The sequence below is a fragment of the Bos indicus x Bos taurus genome, chromosome 11, assembly GCF_003369695.1.
Source record: "Bos indicus x Bos taurus breed Angus x Brahman F1 hybrid chromosome 11, Bos_hybrid_MaternalHap_v2.0, whole genome shotgun sequence".
In the NCBI taxonomy this organism is placed as follows: domain Eukaryota; kingdom Metazoa; phylum Chordata; class Mammalia; order Artiodactyla; family Bovidae; genus Bos; species Bos indicus x Bos taurus.
The window spans coordinates 11,216,892-11,229,295 of record NC_040086.1 but is presented as its reverse complement, the minus strand read 5'-3'; the positions used below and the strand labels follow the sequence as shown (position 1 = coordinate 11,229,295).

The 12,404-nt window shown below is 39.4% G+C and overlaps 1 pseudogene across 1 annotated transcript; it reads left to right on the top strand.

Annotated features, from left to right (window-relative positions):
* Positions 1–7,108: 7,108 nt before the first annotated feature.
* Positions 7,109–8,492, top strand: LOC113900712 (annotated as a pseudogene). The gene has a single exon (XR_003513225.1). The product of XR_003513225.1 is annotated as a low molecular weight phosphotyrosine protein phosphatase pseudogene (transcript).
* Positions 8,493–12,404: the final 3,912 nt, after the last annotated feature.

Genomic DNA, 12,404 nt, shown 5'->3' with positions numbered 1-12,404 from the left:
TCTTACTTCTTTTCCAATGTGAATGGCTTTATGTTTATTTTTTACTTTTTGGCCTTCTCATACTAACTAAAACCTCCAGTACAATGTTGATTAAAAGTGGCAACAGCAGATATCCTTGCCGTGTTCCAGATTTATAGGGACGCAGTCTTTTACGATTACATATAATATAGACTGTAAATTTTAGTTAGATACCCTTATCACATTGAGAAAGTCCTCTTTTATTCCTAGCTTAAGAGTTTTTATGGTTATTTTTATTCCTAGCTTAAGAGTTTTTCAAATGCTTTTTCTACATCTCCAGAAATGATCATACGGTTTTTGTCCTTTATTTTATTAACATGGGATTTACCCTCATTGATTTTCAGATGTTAAACCAGCCTTGCACTCCTGGGATAAAGGTGACTTGGTTATAGTGTAAACTCTATTTAAATGTTGCTGGATTTTATTATATAATGTGTTAAGGATTTTTGCCAAATATGTTTATAAGGGATATTGTGTAGTTTTCATAGAATAATTGGCAACTATCCCCTTCTTCTGTGCTTTATGAAAGAATTTATTGTTGATCAGTCGCTCAGTCGTGTCCTACTTTTTGCGACTGCATGGACTGTGGCACGCCAGGCTTCCCTGTCCTTCACTATCTCCCTGAGTTTGCTCAAACTCATATCCATTGAGTCAATGATGCCATCCAACCTCTGTCATTCCCTTCTCCTCATGCCCTCAATCTTTCTCAGCATCAGGGTCTTTTCCAGTGAGTCAGCTGTTTGCATCAGGTGGCCAAAGTATTGGAGCTTCAGCTTCAGCATTAGTCCTTCCAGTGAATATCCAGGGTTGATTTCCTTTAGGATTGACTGGTTGGATCTCCTTGTTGTCCAAGGGACACTCAAGAGTCTTCTCCAGCACCACAGTTAAAAAGCATCCGTTCTTTGGCACTCAGCCTTCTTTATGGTCCAACTCTCACATCCATGATGTGACCTTACAAGAGACTGAGCCAATCTTGCCCTGAGTGTGTGGGAGTCTCCAGGAGAGGTGTGGGTTGACAGTAGCGTGCTGTGGGGGCAGCAGCACCAGCAGCAGCAGTCCTGGGAGGCGCAGAAGCCCTCTTGGAGGAGGTGGCCATTAGTCTTACCATAGAACATACAGCCCATCATAGAGACTGCAGACTCCATGACTGGGCCACCTCAGGCCAAACAACAGGGAGGGAGCACAGCCCCACCCACCAGCAGAAAATTGGATTAAAGATTTGGGAAGCCTGGCCCTGCCCACTAGAGCAAGAACCAGCTTTCCCCACAGTCAGTCCCTCCCATCAGGAAGCTTGCACAAACCTCTTATCTTCATCCATCAGAGGACAGACAGAAGAAATAAGAGCTTCAGTCCTATGGCCCCCAGAACGAAAACCACAGCCACAGAAAGCTAAGCTCACATGGATCACAGCGTTGTGTAATTCACTGAAACTATGAGCTATGCCATGCAGGGCCACCCAAGAGACACAGGTCATGGTGGAGAGTTCTGACAAAATGTGGTCCACTGGAGAAGGGGGTGGCAAACCGCTTCAGCATTCTTGCCTCGAGAACCCCATGAGCAATATGAAAAGGCAGTAAGAATTTATAAAAGATAGTATTGTAAAGTTTAAAAATAAAATAAAATTTAAAAAAAAAGATAGTATTATATCATCTTTAATTATCTAAGAGAATTCACCAGTGAAATGTTCTGGGACTGAGCTTTTCTTGGTAGGAAAATTTTAAGTATGAATTCTGTCTTGCTATCAGTCTACTCAGATTTTCTATTTCTTCTTGAGTCAATTTTTATAATCTATATCATTCTAAAAATTTGTCCATTTCAACCAAGTTGTTAAATTTGTATTTTACCCCCTTATATTCTCTTACATTTGCAAAATATTCACTTTTATTCTTTTCATTTATTTAGGGTCAGTAATGATTTTGTAATTTTTTTTTCTTTTTTTTTCTCTCTTTGTTATTCTAGCTAAAGATTTGTCAGTTCTGTTAATTTTTTCCAAAACACCAGCTTTTTGTTTTATCAGTTTTTCTCTATTATTTTTTTTCTATTTCACTTACTTACACTCTAATCTTTACTATTTTCGTCCTTTTTCTTGTTTTGGATTTAGTTGGCTCTTCTTTTTGCAGATTCTTAAAGTAGAAACTGCTTCTTTTCTAATCTAGATGTTTAAAGCTACAAATTCCCCTGTAAATACTGCTTTTACTACATCCCCAAAATTTTGGTATGTTGAATTTTCTTTTTTATTAAGTTAAAAAGATGAATAATTTTTCTTGTGATTTCTTCTTTGACTCATGGGTTATGCCTAAATGTGTTGTTTAATTTCCAAATATTTGGAGATTTCCCAAATTTCTACCTACCCTCAATCCTTAGGCTATGATTTTTCCTGTGGTCATGTATGGATGTGAGAGTTGGACTGTGAAGAAGGCTGAGTGCCGAAGAATTGATGCTTTTGAACTGTGGTGTTGGAGAAGACTCTTGAGAGTCCCTTGTACTGCAAGGAGATCCAACCAGTCCATTCTGAAGTAGATCAGCCCTGGGATTTCTTTGGAAGGAATGATGCTAAAGCTGAAACTCCAGTACTTTGGCCACCTCATGCGAAGGGTTGACTCATTGGAAAAGACTCTGATGCTGGGAGGGATTGGGGGCAGGAGGAGAAGGGGACGACAGAGGATGAGATAGCTGGATGGCATCACTGACTCAATGGATGTGAGTCTGAGTGAACTCTAGGAGTTGGTGATGGACAGGGAGGCCTGGCGTGCTGCGATTCATGGGGTCGCAAAGAGTTGGACACGACTGAGCAACTGAACTGAACTGAACTGATTATATAGAATATTAATCTGAAGTTATTATGGATGCATTTTCTATTTATTTTCATTGGTCTTAAGTTTGTGCTTGTTCTTGCTATTGTTGTCCAGACAACACAAAATTTTACCAGTGTATTTAATCACACTTACTCTATATATTTCTTGCAAAGTCTTCTGAATATGTGTCTCTTCTTGTTTGTGCACTTCCTCCAAAATGTCTTAAATTTTTTATTATAAGAGTCTTCATACTTCTAAGAAAGTAAAAATGATAGTAAAATGAACATCAATATATCCCTCCCCCATAACATTTTTAAACAGTTTGCTTTATGTATTAGGTTAAACAATTCAAAATCCTTCCATTGATATTTCAGTTTGTCCTTCCTTTTCAGCTCCCCAGAGATATTTGTAATGTGGTTCTTAGTACAGCAAGCATTTTGAAACTTTGTCGCCTGAGAATTTTTTAAACGACAGTTGATTTAAAATGTTGTGTTACTTTATAGCATGGTGATTATTTTCTTTTTCAGATTATATTCCATTATAGGTTATTACAAATTATTGAATATAATTCCCAGTCCTATACAGTAAATCCGTGTTGCTTATCTATTTATGTGTAGTAGTTTGTATCTGTTAATCCTATATTCCTAATTTGTCTATCCCTCACTCCCCTCTTTGGTAACCATAACTTTGTTTTCCGTCTGTGAGTCTGTTTTGTATATAGATTCACTTGTATTATTTTTTAGATTTCAGATATAAATGGTATCATATAATATTTATCTTTATCTGTCTGACTTACTTCACTAAGCATAATATTCTCTAGGTCTGTCCATGTTGCTGCAAATGGCCATACTTCATTCTTCGTTAGGACTGAGTATTATGCCATTGTATATATGTATGCCACATCTTCTTAAATCAGTTGTCTGTTGATAGGCACTTGGATTGTTTCCGTGTTTGGGGTTTTGTAAATCATGCTACTTTGAACATTGGAGCATGTGTATCTTTTCAAATTAGAGTTTATTTTTTTCCCAGATAATATGCTTAGGAGTGGGATTGCTGGATTATATAGTAGTTTTATTTTTAGTTTTTAAGGAACCTCCATACTATTTTGCACAGTGACTATACCAATTTACAGTCCCACCAACAATGCAGGATGATTCCCTTTCCTGATATATTTTTTTCACTCTTTTCACATTTGAAAGATAGTTCAGGTCAGTCACTCAGTCATGTCCAACTCTTTGTGGCCCCATGAACCGCAGCATGCCAGGCCTCCCTATCCATCACCAACTGCCGGAGCTTACTCAAACTCATGTCCATCAAGTCGGTGATGCCATCCAACCATCTCATCCTCTGTCGTCCCCTTCTCCTCCTGCCTTCAGTCTTTCCCAGCATCAGTGTCTTTTCCAGTGAGTCAGTTCTTCACATCAGGTGGCCAAAGTATTGGAGCTTCAGCTTCAGCATCATCCTTCCAATGTATATTAAGGACTGATTTCCTTTAGGATTGACTGGTTGGATCTCCTTGCAGTCCAAGGGACTCTCAAGAGTCTTCTCCAACACCACAGTTCAAAAGCATCAATTCTTTGGCACTCAGCTTTCTTTATGGTCCAACTCTCACAACCATACATGACTACTGGACAAACCATAGCTTTGACGATATGGACCTTTGTCAGCAAAGTAATGTCTCTACTTTTTAATACACTGCTAGGTTGCTTATAGCTTTTCTTCCAAGGTGCAAGCATCTTTTAATTTCATGGCTGCAGTCACCATCTGCAGTGATTTTGGAGCTCAAGAAAATAAAGTCTATCACTGTTTCTATTGTTTCCCCATCTATTTTGGCATGAAGTGATGGGAACAGATGCCATGATCTTAGTTTTTTGAATGGTAAGTTTTAAGTCAGCTTTTTCACTCTCCTCTTTCACTTTCATCAAGATGCTCTTCAGATCCTCTTCCATTTCTGCGGTAAGGATGGTGCTGCTGCTACGTCGCTTCAGTCGTGTCCGACTCTATGCGACCCCAGAGACAGCAGCCCACCAGGCTCCCCCGTCCCTGGGATTCTCCAGGCAAGAACACTGGAGTGGGTTGCCATTTCCTTCTCCAGTAAGGATGGTATCATCTGCATATCTGAGATTATTGATATTTCTCCCGGCAATCTTGATTCCAGCTTGTGCTTCATCCAGCCCAGCATTTCGCATGATGTACTCTGCATGTAAGTTAAATAAGTAGGGTGAGAATATACAGCCTTGACATACTCCTTTACCAATTTGGGACCAGTCCATTGTTCCATGTCTGGTTCTAACTGTTGCTTCTTGACCTGGAGGTCAAGATTTCTCAGGAGGCAGGTAAGGTGGTCTGGTATTCCCATCTCTTTAAGAATTTTGAAAGACAAGCTGGCTGTATATAAAATTATAGGTTCAAAGTTATTTTCCTTAGTACTTAAGAAACACTGCTCCATTGTCTTCTTGTGCCCAGTGTTGTAGCTGAGGGGTCTAGCATCAATCTAACACTGTTAAAATTTTCTCTTTGGTTTTGATGTGTTTTTTTCTGTTTTTGTTTGCTGTTGTTGTTATTGCAGTTTTGGCCACACTGTTTGTGGGATCCTCGTTCCCCAAACAGGGCTCTCAAAAGGGAAAGCGTGGAGTCCCAACCACTGGACCACCAGAGAATCCCCTCTCTGGTATTTTTAAATTTTACCATCTAGTGGGCTTTCCTTTCTCTCTTTTATTTTCCACTCTATGGCCTTTTCAATCTGGTCATTCATTCTTTTTAAACCTGAAAAAAAAATTAGATCCTTTGTTCTTCAAATGTATTCCTCTTTTCAGTTTCATTTTCTCCCGGATTCCTGTTGCATGGGTGTGGGCATTCTACTTCTATCCTCCTTATTTCTTCAACTTAATTTTTTATCTTCTCATTCTTCAATGAGTCCTTCTTAAAGTGTTTCTCAATATGATATTCTAATCTATTTTTATCAGTTATATATCTCATTTATTGTGTTCTTTATTTCAGCTCTTGCCTTTTTCATATCTAATACTTTCCTTTGATTCTTGTAAGTGTTTTCTTGTTTTTCTTTTACACTGCTAATATATCTTTTGTGTATTTATAGAACTGATTTGAAATCCTTAGTCCATCTCTACTAAAGAATACTGCTGCTTCTCTCCTACTGTTTCTGATCTTATATGTTGTGATTTTATTTTTCTTTTGGTTTAATTTTACTCTGTGAGTGTCTCAACATTTTTGGCTTGTGAACCCCTATTCCCTGGGGGTATTTACTGTTCTACCCTGTACTGCATTTGAGGGAAGGACAGAAGGCCATTCAGTGTCTGCCAGCCTATTAACTTCAAGGAGAGGACAGGGTTTCAGATCTCAACTGGAGTACCCCAGGCATCACACAGTCACAGGTCAGCACTCCTGCTTGTTTGCATTTGGTCCCCAAACTCCCTGGGTTCTTGATTTCACTTTCTACCCTGTGCTGAAAGGAAGCTCCTCTATTGATTTGAGGGAGGGGCCAGCCTGGGAATTTGGAGAGCAAAAGATGGGGTGAGGGGTTGCTCAAAAACAGTTGTTCCCCAAGTTTATCAACTTTTGACCCTGGCAGGGCTTTATGCTGCCCTTTGTTCATCCCCATAGACACCCTGACTGGTGGTCTGAGCCACTGCATCTGCAGTTCTGCAACAAAGAATAAACAATGCTCATCCAATGCAAAGATGTGCACGAGGCAAGAGCAAAACATCAATCACTTCTCCACACCTGTGGTCAGTTAATCTTTGACAACAGAGGCAAGAATATACAATGGAGAAGAGACAGTCTCTTCAGCAAGTGATGTTGGGAAAGCTGGACAGCCAGATGTATATCAATGAAAATTTATTTGATTGATTTGAACAATTCCTTCAATTTAAACATTCCTTCACACCATATACAAAAATAAACTCAAAATGGCTTAAAGTCTTAAGTATATAAGCATATATGTGATACCATAAAACTAGAAGAAAACAGGTAAAACATCATCTGGCATAAATTGTAGCAATATTTTCTTAGGTCAGTCTCCCAGGATGATAGAAATAAAAGCCAAAATAAACAAATGAAGCCTAATCAAACTTACAAGCTTTTGCACAGCAAAGGAAACCATAAACAAAATGAAAAGACAACCAGTGGAGCAGGAAAAAATATTTGCAATTGATGGGACCAACAAAGGCTTAATTTCCAAAGTATGCAAACTCCTCGTACAACTGAATAACAAAACAGACACCCGGAACAAAAAAATGGGCAGAAAAGCTAAACAGACGTTTCTCCAAAGAAGACAGGCAGCGCGCCGGAAGATGGCTGAGCAGGTGACCAAGTCAGTGCTGTTCGTGTGTCTGGGTAACATCTGTCAATCACCCATCGCAGAAGCGGTTTTCAGGAAACTTGTAACTGATCAAAACATTTCAGATAATTGGAGGATAGACAGTGCAGCGACATCCACGTATGAACTAGGAAACCCTCCTGATTATCGGGGGCAGGCTTGCATGAAGAAGCATGGTATCCCCATGAGTCACGTTGCCCGGCAGGTTACCAAAGAAGACTTTGCCACTTTTGATTATATACTATGTATGGATGAGAGCAATCTGAGAGATATGAATAGAAAAAGTAATCAAGTTAAAAACTGCAGAGCGAAAATCAAACTACTCGGGAACTATGATCCACAAAAACAACTTATCATTGAAGATCCCTATTATGGCGACAACGCTGACTTTGAGGCCGTCTACCAGCAGTGCGTGCGGTGCTGCAGGGCCTTCCTGGGGAAGGTTCGCTGACCCGGCCTTCCCGCTGTGGCCCAGGCTCGTCCCCCGAGGCCGTGTGTCAAGTGTCAAGAGTGTCACCGTTCGGAGCCAAGGCCGCAGCCCTCTTGTAGATGGAACTCAGTCTTTGTGTTTGGCGAAAGAGTAAATAAAAAAATCTTTGATTCAGATAGTTTATGGGATAAGAGTTCCTTAGACTAGCTAAACCTCCCACTATGCCCCAGTTACAAAAACAGTGGAACAATCGAAGTAGTGGAGCAGCACAGTAGACCATAGTGAAGTGAAGTGAGACGCCCCTCGGGAGCCTGCACTGCCCCTCCCTCTGTGGACTGGCCCTGCCCTCACCGCCTCGACGGAGCCTGGCGCCCCGCGGTGGTGAGTTGCCACTGGCTGGCAGTGCGCAAGCGCACACTCTCAGGCCAGGAAGGAGCGAGGCTCGTGGGATTCATCCTTAGCACCTTCACTCCGTCTTAGTTTGTGTCTGTGCAGTTCATTTCATGAGGAAGTCACCTTATGTGCTCCCATTTGAACCCGTTTGCCTCTGGAAATGTAGTTATATCCAGGAGAAGGGCGAGTGTGAGGGTTTATCTTATGGTCAGTTGGGGGACTGTGTCTGCTTCTACATGCGTATAATTGCCTGAATGTCAATTATAGATCACCTTGTGTGGGAAAAAGTATCAAGTTGGAAAAAGTCCTTTTATGTTGGAAAAAGTCCTTTTATGTTGGAATGCTTAAATATTGATATATTAAGTATTTTTTGTCAGTGCCTGGTTATAGGGAAATATACATAATTTGTGCACATTTAAAATAACTGATCTAAAATTCATATGAATATATGTCAGAAAAAATTGTTCTCAAATAAACCGGGGAAATTACAAAAATACAACTGAGGTGCAAAAAAAAAAAAAAAAAAAACCAAGACATGCAAATGGCTAACAAGTACATGAAAAAATGCTCAATATCACTAATGATTGTGTGCAAGCTCAGGCTCAGTCATGTCCGACTTTTTTGCAACCCCATGGGCTACAGCCTGCCAGACTCCTCTGTCCATGGGATTTCCCAGGCAGGAATACTAGAGTGGGTTGGATTTCCTCCTCCAGGAAATCTTCAGGATTTCTCAGGGAATCTTCAAGATTCAAGAGACCTGTCACTTAGCTATTGAAAGCCTCAATAAAGTTAAAAGACTGAAAAAACACAGAAGGTGATTGTAGAGAAGAAAGCATTTAAATGAAAAATTAATATCAAAATGAGGAATTAATATCAAAAATACTTTTAAAAAAACCCATGTATTTGGAAATTGAATGTCCACTTTTAAATGATGGGTATATCTAAGAAGCCACAACAAGGAAAATTAGAAAACATTTGTAACAGAATAAGAATGAAAAGAGAATTTATCAGTATTTGTTGCATGCAGCTGAAGCTGCTCAAGGCAACTGAATACAATGTGGACTCTTGAATAAGGTATGAAGACGAATAACAAACACTAGCATTAAATTTTGTGAAATGTGAACACAGTATGTACTTTAGTTAAGAATTCAAAGCAGGTGGATTCTTAATCTCTGGACCACCAGGAAAGTCCACCTATTTATTTTATACATAGTAGTTTGTACATCTTAATCCCATAGCCCTATCTTGCCCCTCCCTTCTCCCCTCTCTCCACTGGTAACAGCTAATTTGTTCTCTTTATCTATGAGTCTGTTTCTATTTTGTTAATATTTACTCATTTGTTATATTCTGTTTCCACACTTTAATTCCACAAATTGTGCTGTAGGCTCCCCACTTCCTTCCAGGAGTGTGGCTTACTATATACTTTGAAAGGCCCTCCTGCTACAAAATTATTAGAGGTAAATAATAGTAATAATAATTACTACATAAAACATAGCATTTTTCTGAGTTCACTAGAAACAAGAAAAATTTCAAAAGAGAAAAGAAAAACAAAACAAAATACAAAGAAGCAAAAACCTTAAGCTAAGGAGAAGGAAACGGCAACCCCCTCCAGTGTTCTTGCCTGGAAAAGTCCATGGACAGAGGAGCTTGGTGGGCTGCAGTCCATAAGGTTACATGACTGAGCATGCATGCATGAGGGTGCAGGGAGATGGGTTGGTAGCAATAAACTGGTAGAAGTGGGAAAAAAAAAAAAAAAAGCCTTAAGCTGAAACCAGAATGGTAAATGATAGGAACTCAAGTCAATTGTCAACAGCGCCCTCCATCAATCTGCAGGACTGAAGCAGGGTGGGGACCCGAGTCTGGGGCTCAGCACCACAGTCAGGACTCTGTGAGGAAACCAAGGTTGTTCTCGCCCCTTGTGCCCAGTTTCTCCTGGAAACAAAACAAGACGCTTTCTGGAGAAAGTATCCCTAATCACCGTAAATAGAGTACCATCCAAACCATGAACAGTGAGAGTCAGCAGATGTAGATTCTCAGTGAGAATGAAATTATCAGCTACATAATGGAAATGCCTATGTATGAAATGTTTAAGGAAATAAGAGATGGAATCACAGATGAGCAGGAGAAAAGAGACTATTTAAAAGGACAAAAGAGAATAGAAAAAATGAGTGCTTCTAGAAAAGAAAAATGGAATTCTTAAAGTGGGAAAACTTAGTGGATATGGAGCAAGGGCAATATCTGCATGTTGATGTGATGCAATGTACAGGACACAACCCTGTGTACAAAGTGGTCTCAACAAAATAAGAACCTAGACCTCAACAAGCCTCCGGAACTGACTGCCAGTTTACATCAACACAAGGCAAAGGAAAACTGGCCACCACACCATTAGGAAGGTCAGAGGTAAGAACAAAAACTGGGACATTCCACAAGACAACTGACCCAGTTTCTTCACCATGTCACTATCGCAAGGAAAGGAAACAAACAACAAGAAAAAAAGATAGCTCTAGACTAAAAGAAATTTAAAATACACAATTACTAAACGCAGTATGTTAATCCTAATGCAAAGAAATGAACTATGAAAAGACATTTCCAAGAAAATTAGGGAAATTTGAATATGACCTGATATTAGAGAAATTATTGTTAATTTTGTTAAGTGTGATAATGGCATTATGTCTGTGTAAGAAAAAGTGTGTATATTTTAGGGGGCTTCCCTGGTGGCTCAGATGGTAAACAGTCCACGTGCAAGGTAGGCACCTGGGTTCTATCCCTGGGTCAAGAAGATCTCCCGTAGAAGGAAACGGCAACACACTCCAGTATTCTTGCCTGGAGAATCCCATAGACAGAGGAGCCTGGTGGGCTACAATCCACGGGGTCACAAAGAGTTGGACACAACTGAGCAAAGTTGCATTAGTCTAGATTTTGTTTCCAAATACTTCATCAACAGCAAACACACACCCTCACAAGGAAAAGATGAAGCAAGTTTGACAAAATCTTGTTAATTGTTGAATCTGGGTAATAGATATATGGGAATTCATTAAAATGTTCTCCCCCAGTTTTCAGGTATGTTTGAAAAGTCAAAGTCGCTCAGTCATGTCCAACTCTTTGCGACGCCATGGACTATACAGTTCGTGGAATTTGGGCCAGAATACTGGAGTGGGTAGGCTTTCCCTTCTCCAGGAGATCTTCCCAACCCAGGGATCGAGCCTAGGTCTCCCACATTGCAGGTGGATTCTTTACCAGCTGAGCCACAAGGGAAGCCCCAGGTGTGTTTGAAATTTTCCATAATAAATGACTTCCAAGTCTCTAGAGAAGGATATTATACTTATCTTGTCAACATTTATAAAATCTCCAAAATCTTACTGTTGAAGAATGCTTTATAAATTCTATCTGAACAGTTTTATGCTTAGTCTTTCTTATTCCTTTCTCACCGTAATTAATACTTATAGAAGGACTTCTCCGGTGGTCCAGGGGCTAAGACTTCATGCTCCCAATGTGGGGGGAGGGTGGCGGGTTCGATCCCTATTTGGGGAACTAGATTCCACAGGCCACAACTAAAAGTTTGCAAGCTGCAGCTAAAGATCCCACAAGTAGCAAATGAGATTGAAGATCCCATGTGCCACAACTAAGACCCACTGCTAAATAAATAATAAATGTTAAAAATAATACTTGTAGAACACTGTGTAACATTCTCAAAGTGTCATCACTTTGAGATCATTGCAGTAACCTTGTGAGGTACATATTATTGTCATCATGCAAAAAAAAAAAAATGCTGTTTTTTTCTTATGCAGAAGGACCAGTAAGATATCTCACCTAAATTTTCTTTTTTTTTTTTTTTTTAACATTCCAATATGAGGTTCATTTCTAAAAACATTCATCTTTTTCCTGCCAACTTTTCATCTTAGCTGGGAGATATTTTTCCGTCTGTAAAAGTAATACATTCTTGCTGTACAAAATCTTAATGACGTACAAATATAGAAGAGGGGGGGGAAATCACACATCATCAAAATGCCCAGATGCAGCAATGACTATCACTGTAATATATTTCCTTTTACTCTTTTAAACATATGGTCTTATTAAATGCTGAATAATTATAAAAGAACATTTATTACATATGTTTAAGACATAAGGAATAGAAACACAATTTAAACATCAGTGGATCCACCACCCAGTTAGTAAGCCAGAACTTCTGAAATCTCTGCTGCCCTTCCCAGATCCCAGCCCTTTCATCCCGAATAGCATCAAGGTGTTTTCAATTTTGTTGTTTTCACTTAACTTTTCTTTATAGTTTTACCACATATGTATTAAGCAATTTCACATAGTCCAAACTGTACCCATTTCTAAGCAATATGTTGCTTCATTTAGTTTTGATTTGCTATAAATCCTATTGCGTGTATTTTTCTGTAGTTTGCTTTTTCATAGTCATGAGATTCGT